A 17,206-nucleotide genomic window follows, 5' to 3' on the forward strand; every position below is an offset into this window, starting at 1 on the left:
CCGGGCACAGCAGAGCAGGGCAGGGCAGAGCAGAGCATAGCAGGGTACAGCAGGGCAGAGAAGAGCACAGCAGGGCCCAGCACAGCAGAGCAGGGCAGAGCAGGGCACAGCAGAGCAGGGCAGAGCAGAGCAGGGCACGGCAGAGCAGGGCACAGCAGGGCTGAGCAGAGCAGGGATGTGAGCACAGTCACTCGCTGTGATGGCTACTGCTGTAGTTATGTCCAGCTGTAACAGTTTATGCTTCTTATGCTGCTCCAGAACACAGCAGCTTTAATGCAGCATTAAAGCAGCCGTCGCTTTACATCGAGCTGTTGCATGTCATCAAACACTAAAAAACAAATGTGCTGCAGCCATAATCCTAACAAAGCCAACAGCAGCCCCAGTGACAGCTATTTCATCTCAAGGCTGCACTCACAATCGCAGCTAGCTGTTCAAGGAGCTCCTCTATTACCTTTTTGAATGCAGTGGTGTAGCTTGTGTACATGCAGCCACAGCTGAAGGACTCTTTATGTGGTCTGCAACATATCTGCATACCAACGTATTGTGTCATGCACAGCCCTGACTTCCCTTGTGGGAGATGCAATGTGAAGACCGTTTAAGGTAATGAGAACATTTCCTCCAATTGTAAAGTTCTGCTTTCCAGACAGCATGAGAAAAATACGCCTGCATTTCTCACTTAATACACACACGACTGTTTTCACATCAGAGTCATCATAGTCAGTTCCATCGTTCTCGATATTTCGGTCACTTCCTGGTCTGATGTAGTCAATATCATTACAAGTTAATAATCTATCATAGTTAAGCTGCAACACTTTTTAAAACATGGCGTCACCAACATCTTTACATGCTGATCATGTGTTAACAACGCCTTACCCAAACAGTTTGGTCAGTTCTTGGCTGGCTTTGGGCTGCGACATCATATTCGACATTTCGTTAGACTAAGAAATAAATGGTCCTGGATAGCAAGACATCATGGTTTGTGATCATTCTAAGAGGCACCACTGAGGACGCTGTGATGGTGGTAACAGAGCTGAACTTTGACTTTAAGTGCTGGATCAAACATCTGTTGATTATTAACTGCTACGCCCAACGTAGGGCTCGAACCCACGACCCTGAGATTACCAGTCTCATGCTCTACCGACTGAGCTAGCCGGGCTGTTAACTGTACGGTGATCAGCTGGAGGAGAGGAGCAGGCCGGCTTAACGGAAAGGAGGGACAGAGGGCGCTACGATGGCCGATGGCCTAGCAGTGAGTCAACATAACCAGGAGCTCGGTGTCCAGGACGGATCAGTCCAAGCGAACACCCGACTGTGACAGAACAGAGGCGGCTTTAGAGGAGAACGCCTTGTGGTAATGGTAAAAATAGGGACCGCCGTATTTTAGGTTGAGATCGGCAATCAGAGCGAGATAGGAGTCCAGCTCGACTCGGTGCTCGGGATAAACAGAGCAATAACGTCCCTGTAGACCCCGAATGCAGCTACAAACTCGCGGATGGAAAGATCCCTGGACAGGCGGGGATCGGCCGAGCGGAACACAGCCGTGAAGTCAGAATAGGAAGCGACCAGCCGGTCGACCACGGGAGAGGGAAGCAACAGGGAGACCAAGTTGATATATTGCCGCTGCAGGATCTTTGGAGCGAAGACGAGGCGAGACATGAGCGTGAGCGGGCACATACGGCTGGCCTAGGCGAGAGAAGCAAGCGTGAGACCGGGAAATTATATTAAAACAATGAGACACCATAGTACCTTACCCTGCGATGGGCCGGGCGGGCGTCAGCGAGGGAACACGCTCCTTTGGAAGAGCTGAGAAGCCGGCTAGTTATATTTACCGGGCTGTTTACCGGGCTGGCTGGTTTCCGGGCTGGCTGGTTTCCGGGCTGGCTGGTTTCCGGGCTCCAATTTGGCTTGGCGAACCATGCAGCTGCTGGCGAACAGGTAGAACCCAGGAAGGTGCGCCTTATCTGGATCTGGACGGTTGATGAGCGATTGCCAACACCTGATGAGTCTGTCATGTTGAATTTGCGGCTAGCCTTCATATGTTAGATATTTTTGTTTCAATGCTATGGTTGTTCAGTCTGACCAACATTTGTTGACATCTTGTTCATAGTTTCCTTTCTTGGTCAGTATCAATCCCTGTTTCCCTTTATTCCACCCAATCCTCTCTCTTAAGTCAACATGTTAACAATTAGCTATAATAGGGGAAAGGAGAGGAGGACATATATAAAAGGTCAGACAATTAGGCTATGTACCTTTCATCTCAATATCATTTAAGTTTCTCTAATTAAATCCCAGCATGCTGAAACAACTCTGAAGGCAGCATGTGGTCTGTGGTTGCATGTGGAGTGAGTGCTTGCATTCGTCTGTGGGCAAGCGTGTCATTGTTTGCCATGTTGTTCAGTGTTATATCCTTCTCAGGCTGAAAGATATTTTTCTCAAAAAAAAAATTTCTTAAACAAGATAGATTACAAATATTTTGCCCCAAGGCAGCAATTGTGGCATCTCAAACATAATTTGGGGCTTATGTTGGTTCAGAACAAAGAGTGACAGAATTCCAATGGCAGAATACACTGAGATCAGCCCAACAGAGTGAGGTTGTGTTTGATTTAGATGGATATTATTCTTAAAATGCCTTCTTGCTGTCACACCAAAATTAAAAAAATATATATATATACATGTGTGTATATATATATCTTCATAGAAGTGGTGTAAACTGCTTGTTGTAATGAGCATGGATACAAGGCAAGATGAATCAGCAAACACCGCCCCATAACTCTGGGATTTCCGAAGCTGATACAGTGTTATTCGTCACGCTTAGAAACATAATCTTAACGTGCTTTGAAATTATTATGAGCACTGTTAAATGCATTTCATGCCGCTGTGTGCAAATCACTTCCCCTGTCTCGTGAACACAAGTCAGAGCAAAATAATCCACTGTGAACAGAGCATTTTCCATTTTTGTCACTGTTTCCCCAACTTAACAATCGTGCTGTTATTCAGCTTCATCAAATCAAGCACTTGTTTGTTGACACAGTATTGCAGTATGTTTTTGAAGCTCACCTCTTAAAAATGATGGTGCAATTAAAACCAAAATGCCTCCCAGGCTAACCGCCTTAAAGTGCACACACTGCATAAAAACACTTTCAACAACTCTTAGGTTGCAAAATAAGAGGTATACTTCAAGATCTGTGTCCCAAAAGACAACGAAGATCCTTGCAGTAATCATAGAATCTAATGACATTCCTAAATTGGTCACAGGATGACTTTCCACAGGGGAAAATTGTAACACTGCAAATAAAATATCCTCTGTCATTTCTTTCTTATCAGTGTTTCCCAGTTATCTTTCACCCACTGCAGTTGCCAGTATGGCGTGTCCTTACAGTATAGGTTCAGCTATGTTTTTCAAAGAGATGTTGCATATAATCTTGTCTCATCTCACTTGCATCAGTGTTTGAAAGCATTTCCAAGCTCTTCAATAGTCCTAAAAGTCCATATTGAGACAAAGTAGATTACAACAGTTCAGTTAAAGAACAAAGAAAACATTTGCAATTTTGCAGTATATGGAATGCACATCACACATATATCCATTACCAGGCCTGAAGCCATTTAAACTAGGTCGCGTGGTGTCATGAGCTATGATGCATGTAGAAAAATAAATGGAGCCGACTATTGGTCACTAGCTGGAAGCAAAAGTTTCAGGAATAAGCTAATTGCACTGGCTATATATGAGAGAAAGATGCAGAGCCCTACAGGAATTCTTTTCAACTTGGTTGTTGTATTTAATGTACAGTATGTTGCAATAATTTACATTAGTGATAATTGGAAATGTCTCTAGAAGGGAAAAAAGCTGATTGAATTTAACTCAGTTTTATTTATATACCGCCAAATTACAACAAATGTCATTTCAGGGCACTTCAATATTATAGTCTAATTCAAGCCAATTGGAGTTCAATTCATTGTAATCATAATCCAATCAAATGCAATTAATTAGATTAAAAATTAATCCAAATAATTCATACAGAGCCAATTCAAAAACAATTTCTTGGCTAAGGAAACCAACAGATTGCACCATACTTCTCTTCAGTCCAATCTTCCGTCCTGAGCGTGCACGAGGCAACTGTGGAGAGAAATGATTTCTAATAGGAAGAAACCTCTGACAGAACCAGACTCGGGAAGGGTGGCCATCCGCCTCCACCATCTGGGGTTTGATAGGACAGAAAAGAGGGGAAAAAACCACTGCAACACCATTCAAAGGATACCTGTTGGAACAGGGAAACACGAGTTAATGACCACAATAATGCCAAATGTACATAATATCATTTTGAGAAATTAAACAGGGGGGAAAAAAAGAGAGCAAAGTGAGGAAAGGTGTGACAACAGGCCCCCCAGCAGTCTAGGCTATAGCAGCTTAACTATGGGATGTTTCAGGATCACCTGAGCCATCCCTAACTATAAGCTGTCATTTTTTGCATTCATGTTTTACATTTCTGCCATGTCTTCACCTTTTGCCTTAGTCTTTCTCCTGACCTGCCATCAGCTTCACTCCCTTCACCTGTTTTCATTATCATCAGCTGCACTCACCAATCACCCTCCATAGTAGTTAGTCTCCATGTCTGTATCCGGTTTGTCCTTATTCATGTCAAGTTTTTTCATAGTCAGGTTTTTGTTTGTTCCTTACTTTTTGTTTTGTCAGTTTTTTCATATTCTTAGTTAGGTTTTCGGTATTCCGGCTTTGCCGCGCTTTCTGTTACAGTTCATTGGAATAAAACAAGATCGTTTGGATATCTACATCCGGGTCCTCTCACCACAACCCAGTCTCACAGAAAAATGTGTAATAGCTACGTTGGGGGCCAAATTGTGACAATACCACGTTTTATTTGGCCTATTCATTTACATTGCTTCGCAACCAGGTCACGTGACTATCAAGTTTCCCTCGGCTAAAAAAGGAAAATGGCCGACTGTCAACCTTTTTTCTTTGAAAAACATGATATTTTAAGAAAGCATCTGCATTTGTATGCATTTCGATGGCATTTCTAGCGAGAACTATGCATAATATTTTCAGAATCTTCATTCAGAGAATATAGACGATCTTTTGTTAATTAGTTTCGCCGAAGATTTTGGTATCTCCTTGCAAAAACGTAACAATAACACGTTTTCTACCGTTGTTAAGGTGGTTGCTATGGACGCTGCTATCTCAACATCATCGACCTGTGCCGACATTCCCCGTAATATCTGTTAAAAAAAAAGAAAGAAATATATATATATATATATATATATATATATATATATCTACACATATATATATATATTTGGTTTGGTTTTTTTTTTATTTTTTTTTTTTTATATAGCCACACTATATCTGCGTGGCGCATGCTCCAGTGGCTGAGGCACGGCAACCCGACCAGGAAAATGCAAAGGAATTTAGGCTGACGTGAAGGAACAACGATTCTATTGTGTGTAGTTACATATGACACAACAGAACTTCTGTTGTGTATGCATTCTAAAATGCTTTACTCTGTTCATTTTACATTTTTTGGAATATGTATTCACAAAAAGCAAAAGATAATTTTTTGATCATGCACCCTATTTGACTGTTATCAGTCTATTCAATAGACGTTATCAGCACACATCAGTCCTGCTGTGTTTTTTTTTTTAATCAGGTTGCCAGATCTCGTCTTTTATGTTTAGCTTGCCTGGTAGCTATTGTAGCAGTGTGGTTGTTGACCCAATTGAGGCGGACTGGTCACATAATGCGTAAAAAACGCAGGTACTAGCGAACCTGGCAACCACTCCGAGCTGCTTAAAGAGCTACTTACCAAAAAAACATGACTCCTATTTATGTATGTATGTATGTATTTATGTATGCCAACATAAACATACATATGTCTATTTGGTTATATGTGTATCTGATTTGATGGAAGAAGTTGGGCTGATTAATACAGGGATGAAAGAGTAGTAGTATTATACTAGTGAATATAGCGGACAAATAACATACACACACACATATGTCTGTCTTTACAGAAGATGTATGGCGGGGCAGGGTAGGATAGGATAATTGAGGTGCTTAGAGGGCTACCTGTTGAAGAATGATCTTTATTGTTATTATTTATCATTTTTGTGAAGTGAGTGCCCTGCCGTGGGGGTATGGGATGTTGACATACCCATGCCCAGGGGGCCATTGTCACCCACCTGTGAGTAAAATAAAGTATACACTAGCCCAAATCCAAAATTATGAACATGATTAGGAAAATCATCAATACCTTGAAGGTTCTTTCTGACCAAAAATGAAAAAAAAAATCCAAAGACTTGATTTCATCCAGGCTGGACAATCAAATGGTCTTAGAAACTTAAATCTGAAAGAGGCTTGCACCAAACACAGGTGAAAATTAAACTTTGTTGTAGGACAAAATGAAAGACATTTTTGAAAAGACCTTGACCTGGTGAGTAACATATGTCAGTGTGAAGATTATAAATCAGTCCTGCTTTGAAATATTGACCTCTGAACGTTGACCTCAGTGCAATTTAGAAGGTTAATCATTAAAGGGGAACTGCGGTATTTTCAACATTAAAGGGATAGTTCGCCTCTTTTGACATGAATGCCGCCTGCCGTCAGCTGCGCCTGTTTCTCGGTGTTTACTGCTCGGAAAGTTAACGTAATCATGTCTGACTACGACACCGATGATGAAGACATCCCTTTTACCACAGAGCTAAAGGGATATCTTTATGAACCAGAATATACAGATGCCGAACTTCACCAGGAGTTAGAACAGGCAGAGAGAGAGAGGAGGGACAGAGAAGTGGTCCCAGCTGAAGTTGGAGCCACAGCTGCAGCTGTGAGAGACAGGGTGACCGACAAATGGTGGTGCACTTGTTCGAAGCGCCCAGTAATGCCAACGGAGGTGGAGAGCTGGCTTGGGTCGCTTCTTCCAGTTAATTTTGTGAACGTGGAAAAAGGTCCAGCATTCAGGATTGCGGGGACGTCTTTATGATTTGTGATGCAGACAGAAGCTGGTACACCGGCCTCTTCATCAATTGAAAGGTCTTGCATCTGTGGCATGATGAGTTCCCATTCGTGGCAGCAGTAGCTCTCCACCTCCGTTGGCATTACTGGGCGCTTCGAACAAGTGCACCACCTTTTGTCGGTCACCCTGTGTCGGCAGCTGTCGGCAGCGCGCATTTATACTGCAACCTAGTGCCAAGCAATTGTGAGGTGTAACTTTTTCGCAAGATACGATTTTGTGATGCAAATGCATTACTCTTTTGAATGCATATTCTTTTCAAAAGCAAAACGCTTTATTTGTGAAACCCCAGCCAACTAGCCGGACTACTTGCGTTACCGCCAAAATCTGATCTGATCCAAATTAGCGCCATAGTTTTAGTTCTTCCCAGTTTGCAAAGTAGGGTTTTAAAAACATATATATACTGAATATATCAAATATCTAGTGCAGCCGAATTAGTAATTATACTTCATCTATATGATTGAGGTTTGAAAAAAGTCAAGATGTTGGTATATGTTAGATATTCTAACTGTTATTTTCGAAATGTGGTTTTGGGTTAGCAGCTTCTTCCGTTTTGCAAAGTAGGGTTGGAAAAACATACATCTACTAAATATATCAAATGTCAAGTACAGCCGAATTAGTAATTACACTTGATCTCGATGATCAATACAAAGAAAAATTAAATAAATTTACTTCAGATACTTTTAGAGCCGCACCATGTAACATCATACAAAATCAACACAGTACTCTTACTACTTCCGGTTTGCAAGGGTTATTAATAGTCGCATAAAGACAGATTATATGTATATAATTTGTGCGTATCATATATTTATGATGATTATATTATGAGAGATACACGTTTGGTCAATAAAGTTGAAAAACAAAAAAAAAGCCCATGCCTGATAACAGCCCTCTCTCTACTGGCTCACTGAAATAATGGCCCACTGATAGAAATGGTTGATAATGTTTTATCAACCATTTCTATGATAAGGTCACTATTGTTATGTGCCTATATCTTTATTTTTAATTATTTTATTTATAAACAGAAAGTATGGTGAATGTCGGCCCAGGTCGGTGACATAGAGATAGAAGCGTCCATAGCAACCACCTTAACAACGGTAGAAAACGTGTTATTCTTACGTTTTTGCAAGGAGATACCAAAATCTTCGGCGAAACTAATTAACGAAAGATCGTCTACATTCTCTGAACGAAGATTCTGAAAATATTATGCATAGTTCTCGCTAGAAATGCCATCGAAATGCATACAAATGCAGATGCTTTCTTAAAATATTATGTTTTTCAAAGAAAAAAGGTTGACAGTCGGCCATTTTCCCTTTTTAGCTGAGGGAAACTTGATAGTCACGTGACCTGGTTGCGAAGCAATGTAAATGAATAGGCCAAATAAAACGTGGTATTGTCACAATTTTGGGGCCCAAATTGTGACAATACCACGTTTTCCCTTGTGGACCAACGTAGCTATTACACAATTTTCTATGAGACTGGGTTGCTCACCACCATCACCACCTAACCTTGTCTGACATAAGCTTTATCAAAAAGGACAGTTTTAAGCCTAATCTTAAAGTTAGAGAGGGTGCCTGCTTCCTAGACATTTACTGGCAGCTTGTTCCACAAGAGAGGGGCAATCCTTTATATTATTTGATTTCAAAATGTGCTAAAGACTTACTTATTTGGAAGGTGCTTTAGTCATTCTTTATGTTTTTCTCAAAGCAGACAAAAATTCACATCTTGGATTGTCTCCCAGAGACTTGAATTTTTCTCTTCTCCGGACCAGTTCTTTATCGACTTCCTTTAAACATTTTAACTCATTGTTCTCCTTTGCTTTACCTTATTTGGTAACTTGGTTAGATTTAGGCATCTGAAAACTTGGTTGATTTAGTCGCTTGGTCTGGATAAAGAAAACATCATAGCTTACCTAATGTCCCATATATGTCAGGATATTTCCCAGCTCCACCTACACAGAATAATTTTGGTTTCATGCTTACGTCACAATTTACCAAGAAATTGGGCTGCAACACATCTTACATCCCTTTTCACACCAAAATTAGGGTTTTTTTCTGTTTTTTCTCATTACCAGCTGCCACAATACAGTACAATGATTGTATCCAGGAACACCCCCGCAAATTACTACTGCAGGAAATGTGTATATACACACACACACACACTTTTGAATACAAGCTGCTGTGGCGCATAATTTTTGGTAAATAGGATTTTTGATCAAAAATAGCTGATGAAAAAATATAGCTAGATAAGGGGCCCACACAGCAGGACTCCAATTGAGCTGCCAGCAGCCATTCAGTCTGGTAAAATGGATCCCTCGCATTTCTTTTTTATTAGTTGGCCAGTTCTCCTGTCACACATTTTTCAGAGCTACTACACATGCGGAGACAGTGAAGGGAAAGAGTAAATGAGACATAATGATGGAGTATATAGCTTAAGAGATCTTGAGAGCTTCAATGAAACACACACAATAAGAACCAGGAATACAAACATCTAATTAAAGCATGTGTAATATTCCAAGTTTGCCTATTGCTTGCGTCCTTATCTAAATCTTTCTGCTGCCAATCATGACCCATAAATGCATTCCCCTATGGCTCATGGCTGCTTAATAAGAAAATCAGATTTTGTTAGCCTTTGTCTCTTTTTTTTTTTTTTCATTATTAAATAAAATTACATACAACCATACAATTTCTGTAAAAGGTTAGTTTGCAACGATCTATTTTCTTTTTCTTTTTTTACCCATAAACCTCTCGTTTGCCTCTTTTTGGTACCAAGCTCCTTAAGAGTTATTGACCTCAGAAGAGAGAAACTGGATAAAATGGGTAGTAATCCAATGTATTTAATAAGGGGTAATTGAGGTCTTATAGCAGAGAAGGGGTGACTGCAAAGCCCCTCTGGTCCTCTCATTTATCCCTAGAAGTTCTCACATTCAACTTAAAGCTCTTAACCCCACACCTTTTACATTCACCCTTTCAGAAAGATCAAATTTCATCCATTACAGACATATTTTTCTTACTACAGGTTCAGCCTTTTTACCCTCACACTAAACCAACACTTCTGAAACTCTTCCTAACACTTAAGCCACATTTGAACTGCCTCTTTCACCCATGTTGTTAAGTGTTTATACAGTGCATGGTTGTGGAAAGGACCGCTCGGCTATCTTTGAGTATTGTAAGTACGTTATTTACCAAACGGCATTATTATGTTCAAACCAAATCTTAAGCCAGAGGTGCCTGGAGTTATGGGTGTACTCTTAATATCTCCCTTGCTCTTTTTAGAGGAACATGTCCAGTGAAGGATAAACACCCTCTGCCATAAACAACATATCCTTTAAGTGACCAACTTATAACATGACAACACATTGCTAAAACACTTTTATTTTCACTCTCTGAATTGGTTCAGGCAATAACATTTCTTCATCCATCTGTCCATTTTCCACACCTGCCTAATACAATTCAGGTCACTCGGGGTTGAAGCCCATCCCAGCTGCCATCATGCAAAAGACGGGGTACAACTTGGATGGATTGGCAGTCCATCACAGGGCCACATTTCTTCATAAGAGTTAGAAACCAAAACTCCTTGTTCAGGGTTAAGAACTATCATGATTAGAGACAAAATGTATTATTATTAGGGACCGAGCAGTGAAACTGCAAGGACCCTATTGTATCTGTAAGGTTTATTATTTTTCTCCATTATTCTTATTCTTTGCAAAAGGTATGCGAAAACTCAGGAAATTTTGCGAGCACCACCTGCCAGTCGACGACATGAAAGAATCTAAACTTTATATTATAATGCTTAAAAATGGTCCCCTTAATAGGATTAGTTTCGTGTAGGACAACGAAATTCGGTACACTCATTCATCATGCCCAGACGCACGAAAAAGTCTCATGCCACCATGGTCCCACGTCCACAGGAAGGCGGCCATTTTGGATGGAAAGTGCGTTTTCGTGCCATTTTTGACCGATTCCACGCCTTGCATAAGATCAAACTTGTCCTACAGATTTAATGCTACAGACTTCAAACTTGGCCAGGCTACTCTTAGGACATGGGGGGAAAAATTCTTTGGCCAACTTTTTCAAAACTTAAAGGGCGTGGCCGTGGCGACGCCTCAAAGTTTGATGACTCGCCATCACTCGCCACAAAAAATTTAATTGATTATAACTTCCACCTACATTATCCAATCTGTCCCAAACTTCATACGGTGAATGCTGGAACCAGTCTGAACGCACACATATAAAAGAGTGGTATACACCTACAGCGCCACTTGCTGGTGGTTGGAAACGTCTTTTTTTTCCACACCTCGCATTTGATCGAACTCCTCCTACATATTTAATGCTACAAACTTCAAACTTGGCCAGGTTACTCTTAAGACATGGGCGGAAAAAATTATTGGCCAACTTTTTCAAAACTTAAAGGGCGTGGCCGTGGCAACGCCTCAAATTTATGACTCGCCATGAAAAATTAAGTCGCTTATAACTTCCACATACATTATCCAATCTGTCCCAAACTTCATACGGTGATTGCTGGACCCAGACTGAACGTGCACATATAAAATAGTGACATCCACCTACAGCGCCACCTAATGGTGGTTGGAAACGTCTTTTTTTCCCCACACCTCGCATTTGATCAAACTTGTCCTACAGATTTAATGCTACAAGCTTCAAACTTGGCCAGGTTACTCTTAAGACATGGGGGAAAAAATTCATTGAAAAACTTTTCAAAACTCTTAACAGTGTGGGCATGGCCATGCGGTGAAAATCGCGTGATGGCTTTTGTGATTTGAAAGCCTTATCATCATCGCAAAGTCATGAAACTTGCCCCATACGTCCACCCTCACCACCTCGTACGTATGTAAAGGGTATCGTGTGTTGGCGGAGATAAATGGCTCAGTGGCTCCCCCTAGAAATTTTCAAAAACCCCTCTGCATTGGGGTTATTACGTGCTCGTACGTATGCAGAGGGGATCGTGCGTGTGGGCAGAGCTGCACGACTACGGCGTCCAGCACATGCCCAACGTGCGCACATCCAACGTACGCACACCTCGGTCCCGCTCACAGCTGCTTGCAGCTTTCTAGTTATTTTTTTTTTCTCCTCCGTTATTCTTATTCTTTGCAAAAGGTATGCGAAAACTCTTGAAATTTTGCGAGCGCCACCTGCCAGTCGACGACATGAAAGAATCTAAACTTTATATTTTTGGGAGTCGCTCATTGACTCTGTAGCGCCCCCTACGATGCTTAAAAATGGTGCCCGCAATGGGGTTAGTTTCGCGTGGGACAACGAAATTCGGTACACTCATTCATCATGCCCAGACGCACAAAAAAGTCTAGGCCGCCAATGTGCCACGTCCACAGGAAGGCGGCCATTTTGGATGGAAAGTGCGTTTTGGTGCCATTTTTGAACGATTCCACGCCTTGCATAAGATCGAACTTGTCCTACAGATTTAATGCTACAGACTTCAAACTTGGCCAGGTTACTCTTAAGACATGGGGGGAAAAATTCATTGGCTAACTTTTTCAAAACTTAAAGGGCGTGGCCGTGGGGACGCCTCAAAGTTTGATGACTCGCCACAAAAAATTAAGTCGCTTATAACTCCCACATACATTATCCAATCTGTCCCAAACTTCATACGGTGAATGCTGGACCCAGCCTGAACGCGTACATATAAAATAGAGACATCCACCTACAGCGCCACCTGCTGGTGGTTGGAAATTTCTTTTTTTTCACACCTCGCATTTGATCAAACTCCTCCTACAGATTTCATGCTACAAGCTTCAAACTAGGCCAGGTTACTCTTAAGACATGGGGGAAAAAAATCATTGGCCAACTTTTTCAAAACTTAAAGGGCGTGGCCGTGGCGACGCCTCAAAGTTTGATGACTCGCCATCACTCGCCACAAAAAATTAAGTCGCTTATAACTCCCACATACATTATCCAATCTGTCCCAAACTTCATACGGTGAATGCTGGACCCAGCCTGAACGCGTACATGTAAAATAGAGACATCCACCTACAGCGCCACCTGCTGGTGGTTGGAAATTTCTTTTTTTTTTTCACACCTCGCATTTGATCAAACTCCTCCTACAGATTTCATGCTACAAGCTTCAAACTTGGCCAGGTTACTCTTAAGACATGGGGGGAAAAAATCATGGAGAAACTTTTTCAAACTTCAAAGGGCGTGGCCGTGGCAAGGCGGTGAAAATCGTGTTATGGCATTTGTGGTTTGAAAACCTTATCATCGTCGCAAAGTCATGAAACTTGGCACACACGTCCACCCTGACGACCTTGTACGTATGTAAAGGGTATCGTGTGTGGGCGGAGCAAAATGGCTCAGTGGCGCCCCCTAGAAATTTTCAAAAACACCTCCGCATTGGGGTTATTATGTGCTCGTACGTACGCAGAGGGTATCGTGCGTGTGGGCAGAGCTGCACGACTACGGCGTCCAGCGCATGCCCCAACGTGCGCACATCCAACGTGCGCACACTCGGTCCCGCATACAGCTGCTTGCAGCTTTCTAGTTATTTTATTATTATTTATTCAATTGTTTATTCTATTGTAATACGACCATCTATTACACCGATTTGTAGGTTGCCGGTGAAGCAGTCACAGTGCCGTGTGGATTAAGAGTTTTTCAAACTTTGACAAAACCAACATTCCTGTGGGGGATGTTTACGTATGTGGATATAAACCAGATCTTCATTTTCTTTCCACAAAGGAAAAAGAGACAGAAACTGCCTAATTAACGTTTAACCTCCTTCGAGCTTTTGGGAGTGAAAAATAAGCAACAGACACTTGCCATAAAAATTGGAAAACTCGAATGAACAAAGGATCTCTCTGTTGGAAAAGTGGGAGACCTCACTATCTTATCTTCACCATGAATCGAATTGACATATTAACACCCTCTCCCACCAGAGAAAGAGACCAGATGGCTACCCACGAACTGAGTAGACTTCACTAAGACTCACTTTTAGTCGAATCTTAAAACTATATTAAATGTGTTTGATAACCGTATACAATTTCTTTCAGGTTTCCAGCTTGATCACAAGACGCATATAGACAATTTGTACGATTCTGGCTTAAATATTGACAAAGAACTGATTTTGGTTGAAAATGCCCAACCTGCCTGATGGAACCACATTGCCCCCTAGTGGTCTGCAGTGTTGATTAGTTGAACATTTAAATCCCAGAGGACTCAGTAAAATGGACAAGATATATGCAACTATTAACTTCTAACGATGTCCCTTCGGTATCTATTTGGTATTTGTTTGGTATCCCCATTGTTAACACAGAAAATTAACATTGTGTGGTTCACTATTCATATGTCACGATTTCATAGATATTCATCTGAATTTTGAAAGTCATAATCATCAATTACGTTGTGTGTTATTTTGATGTCTTTATATTGCAAGTCTATGTTATATCTTTAATCTGCATATCTTAACAAGATGTAGTGTTTTCAGAATCACCGAGACAAATGTTCTATGAGACGGAGTAATGGAGAAATAAGAGTTTCTTTGTCTCATCCAGAAATCCCCACGTAAAACAAATCATCTTACACAGACACCCAGGCAGACATGCACACAGTTCAAGCATATCATTGGCTGAAAGAGTAGTGTAAGCTTACGTCATGCCCCGCCTCCGAGAGTCAAAACCCGGAGCCCGCGAAAAACACAGGCTTCTTTTTTTTCTTGCTTCTTGCCTCTTGTTCCAGAAGAGTTTCAACCCAGAGTTTCAGAAGGAGATTTGAGCAGAGAACAGTTGCTCAGAGAGAGTTGGAGATGGTTTGAGAAGGAGAGAAGAGCTCACCAGAGTTTGGGAGTTTTCCCATAATCTCAGGAGAGAGCGGAAGGACGTGAGGATGAGCGATGCAGAGGACGACCGGAGGAGACCCTCCAGAACCCAGTGAGACCCCGGAGACGAGAAAGAAAGACCCGAACAAAGATAAGAACAGAATGAAGTTTTCCTACCCAGAAAGCCAACTCCAAGCAACCTTCTATTAATCTTCTGTGAACTTAAGTTCACTTCATCAGAGAAGCAACGGACCAACTGACACTCAGAAGATTCGATCATCTAACCACAGCCCTCGGCACCATCGTTCCCGTTTCCCAGTGAAAGAAGCAACTGAGAAGTCCGCTAAAGTCAGCCACCACAACCAGGAAGGCCCAGAGAGCGGAAGAGAAATCCCCTCGGACCCCGCGTGGCCGCTGCCGTGTTCCGAGCTGACTAAGCAGAACTTCAGCACAGTAAGACCGACCCGTTTTCACCTTAAAGTGGGTTTGATGGATGTCTCGAGGCTTTCACAGAATGATAAATTAATCCGAAATGTCAGTAGTTAGCGTCAAATAGTCAGCCAACCCAAACTATTTGAATACATCCAGTATCTCCCCATTCCCCATATTTTATTTTCCATTCACTAAGTGTTTTATATAATCACCCATATTCAATGCATCTCCTGTTTGTTTTAAAGGTTCATGTTTTTGGTCAAATCATTTTAATAAATAGTTCATATATCTATATATATGTTATAATCACAGATTGTGTCGTATGCTTTCTTTACGTAATGTCTGTCCAACCAAACGAGAACTTCACGAAAGTAGCGAGATATGAGACTGATTATTAATTGATTATTAATTTAACATACCAGGATCGTAAGATTTTAACAGTTTTCCTCCCTGACTGTAACTTAAAGTTAAAATAACGGTAGGTGGTGCCCTAAATTCGAGGTTTAAGATAAATCCTTATATTTGATGCATATATAATTGCCCAAGAACGCTACACAGACGTGGATAAAGTATTTTTCCCTGGGCATAGCGTGCATGTTACATACACATTGTTGCCTTTTATCTCCACGGGTGAGAAGTAGTGCCAATAATTCCAGTTAGAGAACGCTACCTTTGAACTTCCCTGGCTTGTCGCCGCTGTCTTGTGTGTGTTTAGCGCGTGCAGTGAGACAGCGTGAGAGGGCTTCCGCCCACACAGCCAATCATCATCGCATTTCCAACGGTGTCATCATCCCCACCCCTACTCTCTCCAGGCAGCTGATGTGTAGCCGAAAGCCTACAACCAAATTGCAGTAACGCGCCACTTTATATTCTCAGTAACGATAACGGCGTTGTAACGATGGGGAAAGTAATTAATTAGATTACTCCGTTACTGGAAAAATAATGCCGTTAGTAATGCCGTTATACTTAAACGCCGTTACTCCCAACACTGCTCTAGCCTATTTGGTTAACGTAAAAAAAGGGACCAATTTTATTTGCACATTGTTATTCAACTTTAAAAGTCCGACTTTAGGGAGTAAGAATTATGCTTTATTATTAGTAAATATCACCAATTTTGCATTTGGTGCAGGCCACAGGACCGTAAGGTAAGACACCCACAAATTAATGCATTTAAGTGACCTAGAGCTCATGTCTTGTCACACCGACCTAAAAACATGGCTCTCTGCGCATCTTCCAGCAGTATGTGATTAAATCAGGAGTCTTATGGTCTGTTATTTATTTTAAAAAAGTGGACTCTTGCTTTGAGGACTCTGCTCAGTGTGATACTCATCACAGAGGAGTGATAATTGGTTACTGTATATTCAATGCTGACTAAAAACAAGATGTTATATTCTGCATACCCGCTTAGATCCCACACTACATCATGTTCAATTCTATTAACCATGCAAATTTGTATCTACTTGCCACATTCCACTCAATGAAATCTGATGATATCAATGGGTCTGATCTGCATATGAGAATGAGAACGGGAGTTTCTTTGTGTTGCGTTAGAATCTCCACTCCTGCCTTGTTCAGTAAGAGGGTTTAAGTGCTGTGCTCCTTCTGGGCCTATGTAGATGCTGCTGAAAGGCACGGCCACTTGAAAACCGACAGGGCCATTAAGGTGCTTTCATCATCTCCACGACCATTATTTTCCCGATAGCGATGACTGAGCTAATCCACTCAAGATAATCCGGTGAACGAGGTTTGTGTCATTTCACCTATGCCTTCTCTTCTCCAACCTCTTATTTTTCCCCTTTTCAACACAACCTTCTAGAACCCTCTAGAGCAACAATTAAGCCGGTGATCCATTGAACAATACAGACAGCATCTGCCCACACTGCTCCCTACCTCTTCGTTAGGAGAAATTTATGTTTTGGTTGCTTTTTAAATGGCTGCAAGACAGACTCACAAGGTTGTCATAAAGATTAAAGCTG

The 17,206-nt window shown here is 41.5% G+C and overlaps 1 non-coding gene across 1 annotated transcript; it reads right to left on the minus strand.

The window, feature by feature from the left end:
• Window positions 1-1,083: 1,083 nt before the first annotated feature.
• trnat-ggu (transfer RNA threonine (anticodon GGU)) lies at window positions 1,084-1,156 on the minus strand. The gene has a single exon. It is a non-coding gene; the product is annotated as a tRNA-Thr (tRNA).
• Window positions 1,157-17,206: the final 16,050 nt, after the last annotated feature.

The sequence above is a fragment of the Odontesthes bonariensis genome, chromosome 16 (assembly GCF_027942865.1).
Source record: "Odontesthes bonariensis isolate fOdoBon6 chromosome 16, fOdoBon6.hap1, whole genome shotgun sequence".
Classification (NCBI taxonomy): Eukaryota; Metazoa; Chordata; class Actinopteri; order Atheriniformes; family Atherinopsidae; genus Odontesthes; species Odontesthes bonariensis.